Here is a 5,000-nt window from a genome sequence, read left to right on the forward strand (position 1 = left end):
AAAAGTCGAAAAAACTAACAAACAGAAGGGAAAAAATCGAATTTGAGAATTTAACAGCTTTTTTTTTTGTTATTCGAAGTTGAAAACAAACTTGGTCGAAAAAACAAAATTCGAAGTCGACTTTAGCTAATGAGTGGTGAGCGAACGCTGACCCCCTCATACAAAACATTCAGAAAATCAAAATGGCGGTCGGGGCAGCACGTTGGCTCCCAAATTACGATGAGTTCTTCTTTTCTTTGGGAAACCTTCTTAACACTTGCGAACAACAGCTAAATTCAACCCCTAGCGATCGAAGTGAATTCCCTTTTCGACGATTAGATGAGTACGAGAGGACACTTTCAACCCTGATATCAAGATTTTGTGAGACTTACGGCCACGAGTTGTCACAGCAAACGTGTCTTGCAGATCTCACGCTAATTCTTCGCCGCACAAGTTTTTGCGATCCCATTTTGAAAGGCATTGTTTCCTCCTAGAAGATGAGGTAGACGTTAGTCGGAGAGCGGACAGAAGAAGTGGGGTACTGATAACAAACGTGAGATCAGTTATTTCCATTGGTCTGATCTTGACCTTAAAGTGCCCCGACAGAAAGGTATGGCTTACAAGGACGACCAAGGGTCGTTGTAACTCAGCAACAGCTTCAAACATTGCATGAAGTGTGCGGATTTCGCTGGAATGATATTGCAGAGACTCTTGGCGTTTCCGACAGGACATTGAGACGAAGGCGGCATGAATTTGGTATGAGAGTGGAAGGGAGAGAATTTTCTCTACTATCAGATGCTGAACTGGATGACATTGTAAGAAACATTCGTGCTGTTACACCAGAACCAGGACTATTAATGGTGCAAGGATCGCTAAGACAACAAGGATTGATGGTTCAGAGAGTTCGTGTTATGCACTCGCTGCGTAGAGTGGACCCCGTTACATCTGCGTTAAGAAATGCAAGAAGAATTATCCGAAGAAGTTACAATGTGCCCTCTCCAAATTCATTGTGGTGGGCAATCGATAATTTTTATAACAATCGATAAAAATCGGTTTTCTGATATATCTATTTTTCTCGATTGCCCACCTCGGGTGTATTTCACACCGAAACAAAGTTTTGCCTAGATGAATAAACTGGGTCTTTACTAGGGATTTCTCTTAATAATGACTTATGAAAAATTTTCATGTGGGTGCCAAAATCCGTAGCGGGTACTGATAACAAACGTGAGATCAGTTATTTCCATTGGCCTGATCTTGACCTAAGCCCTTAAAGTGGTTCCATTTTCTCATTTTTCCTCTGATTTCCATCAACTAAAAACCTTTGTCAAGTAAGAGAAGTATAGTACAATAATCAATATTTTACTTGTGTCAAATATGTAAAATAAGTGATTTATGATGTTAACATTGCATCATAATATCAGTTTATTGCAATTAGTATTCCCAGATTTTACCCCATGACTGTATATGGAAACTTTACATCTCAAATAGTTTTACCAAATTAAATACAACAAAGCTAGGACAGATTTTGAGATGTATACCATTCTACTCTGCAAGATGTGAAATTGGGTCATCAGGCAAAATCGGGAAATAATTTCAAGAGACTGATATCATGATGCAGTTGTTAAGTCATCATACGCCACTTCATTTTCATGTTTGATTAATAGGAGTAAATTATTAATCATTTAAAGAAATGGTAGCAGCCTAAACACCAATCCCCAGAAGGTACGTGAGACTGGATCAAAATTGCTCAAACCATCTTACCAATACTGTTTTCTGTATATCAAAAAACACCTACAAAAAAATTGGTTTCAGTTGTAACTGGATGGTTGTTCCAATGATTTGTAAATACGTCTAGTGTATGGTTGATTAAATCAATATATACAAAATGTAGACAAAACAGGTGAACCTCATTTAACGATTGCAATACTTCCCGAGTTTCAAGGTATAAAAATATGTTAAGAAAACGAGAAATAACAATTCTATTTACATCTCTCCAAAGTCTTTCTATTCTCTGATTATGTACTGAAGAACCAGTAATTATACTTCCACGATTTAGTCCTCGAGTTTCGAGCATAAATCTGCCAACTTCATAATTTTCCATCCCAAGGTCTGATCTCACCCTGGATGACACATTTGCTTCCTGGAAGTAGGAGAAAACAGTATTGGCTCTGTTGTTGGTGGATGCTCTCAAGTAAACAACCAGTCGGGAGAAACCATCAATCCCTCCATGTATAACTATGCTATACGGCTCGATCAATTCGTGGTTTCCATCAATGTGCCTGAGTGAATGCAACATGTATTTAGTTACACAACAATTCACATTTATAAACAGTTAATAATGATATCTCTAAATGTTTAGGAAAAAGAACTTGAAGCTGATGCAATTCCATATTTCTCACGGAATGAAAACTAATCTCAGGCTGTGGTTAGTTGGCGAGAGGCATGTGAAAACAGTTTCCAAGAAATAAAACGAGTTCCTCTTTCGAAAAGGAGGAACCATATGTTCTGGTGAATGCGTTGTCAAGGTCAAGATCAGGCCAATGGAAATAACTGATCGCACGTTTGTTATCAGTACCCCACTTCTTCTGTCCGCTCTCCGACTAACGTCTACCTCATCTTCTAGGAGGAAACAATGCCTTTCAAAATGGGATCGCAGAAAACTTGTGCGGCGAAGAATTAGCATGAGATTTGCAAGACACGTTTGCTGTGACAGCTCGTGGCCGTAAGTCTCACAAAATCTTGATATCAGGGTTGAAAGTGTCCTCTCGTACTCATCTAATTGTCTAAAAAGGAATTCACTTCGATCGCTAGGGTTGAATTTAGCTGTTGTTCGCAAGTGTTAAGAAGGTTTCCCAAAGAAAAGAAGAAGTCATCGTAATTTGAGAGCCAACGTGCTGCCCCGGCCGCCATTTTGATTTTCTGAATGTTCTGTATGAGGGGGTCAGCGTTCGCTCATCACTCATTAGCTAAAGTCGACTTCGAATTTTATTTTTTCGACTCAGTTTGTTTTCGACTTCCAATAACAAAAAAAAAAACTGTTAAATTCTCAAATTCGATGTTTTTCCCTTCTGTTTGTTAGTTTTTTTGACTTTTAGAATTCGCGACTTACTATTTATACTATTTCTGTCGACTTCATATTTATTTTTTTCCTCGACCTCGAATTTTATTATTTTGATAGACTATGGCGTTTCGTTGCGGACAAAATATCCACATCCTAAAATATGAAATTGAAAACACAAACAATCTTCCAAAAGGAACAAATGAGTCCATTTGTATAAATATAATTGTATAAATACTAAGTCGAGAATTCTAAAAAGTCTATCAAAATAATAAAATTCGAGGTCGAGGAAAAAAATAAATATGAAGTCGACAGAAATAGTATAAATAGTAAGTCGCGATTCCTAAAAGTCGAAAAACTAACAAACAGAAGGGAAAAAATCGAATTTGAGAATTTAACAGCTTTTTTTTGTTATTGGAAGTCGAAAACAAACTGAGTCGAGAAAATAAAATTCGAAGTCGACTTTAGCTAATGAGTGATGAGCGAACGCTGACCCCCTCATACAGAACATTCAGAAAATCAAAATGGCGGCCGGGGCAGCACGTTGGCTCCCAAATTACGATGAGTTCTTCTTTTCTTTGGGAAACCTTCTTAACACTTGCGAACAACAGCTAAATTCAACCCCTAGCGATCGAAGTGAATTCCCTTTTCGACGATTAGATGAGTACGAGAGGACACTTTCAACCCTGATATCAAGATTTTGTGAGACTTACGGCCACGAGTTGTCACAGCAAACGTGTCTTGCAAATCTCATGCTAATTCTTCGCCGCACAAGTTTTCTGCGATCCCATTTTGAAAGGCATTGTTTCCTCCTAGAAGATGAGGTAGACGTTAGTCGGAGAGCGGACAGAAGAAGTGGGGTACTGATAACAAACGTGAGATCAGTTATTTCCATTGGCCTGATCTTGACCTTGACAACGCATTCACCAGAACATATGGTTCCTCCTTTTCGAAAGAGAAACTCGTTTTATTTCTTGGAAACTGTTTTCACATGCCTCTCGCCAACTAACCACAGCCTGAGATTAGTTTTCATTCCGTGAGAAATATGGAATTGCATCAGCTTCAAGTTCTTTTTCCTAAACATTTAGAGATATCATTATTAACTGTTTATAAATGTGAATTGTTGTGTAACTAAATAGTTTACATGTTGCATTCACTCAGGCATATTGATGGAAACCACGAATTGATCGAGCCGTATAGCATAGTTATACATGGAGGGATTGATGGTTTCTCCCGACTGGTTGTTTACTTGAGAGCATCCACCAACAACAGAGCCAATACTGTTTTCTCCTACTTCCAGGAAGCAAATGTGTCATCCAGGGTGAGATCAGACCTTGGGATGGAAAATTATGAAGTTGGCAGATTTATGCTCGAAACTCGAGGACTAAATCGTGGAAGTATAATTACTGGTTCTTCAGTACATAATCAGAGAATAGAAAGACTTTGGAGAGATGTAAATAGAATTGTTATTTCTCGTTTTCTTAACATATTTTTATACCTTGAAACTCGGGAAGTATTGCAATCGTTAAATGAGGTTCACCTGTTTTGTCTACATTTTGTTATATTGATTTAATCAACCATACACTAGACGTATTTACAAATCATTGGAACAACCATCCAGTTACAACTGAAACCAATTTTTTTGTAGGTGTTTTTTGATATACAGAAAACAGTATTGGTAAGATGGTTTGAGCAATTTTGATCCAGTCTCAAGTACCTTCTGAGGATTGGTGTTTAGGCTGCTACCATTTCTTTAAATGATTAATAATTTACTCCTATTAATCAAACATGAAAATGAAGTGACGTACGATGACTTAACAACTGCATCATGATATCAGTCTCTTGAAATTATTTCCCGATTTTGCCTGATGACCCAATTTCACATCTTGCAGAGTAGAATGGTATACATCTCAAAATCTGTCCTAGCTTTGTTGTATTTAATTTGGTAAAACTATTTGAGATG

The sequence above is a fragment of the Montipora capricornis genome, chromosome 3 (genome assembly GCF_036669925.1).
Source record: "Montipora capricornis isolate CH-2021 chromosome 3, ASM3666992v2, whole genome shotgun sequence".
In the NCBI taxonomy this organism is placed as follows: domain Eukaryota; kingdom Metazoa; phylum Cnidaria; class Anthozoa; order Scleractinia; family Acroporidae; genus Montipora; species Montipora capricornis.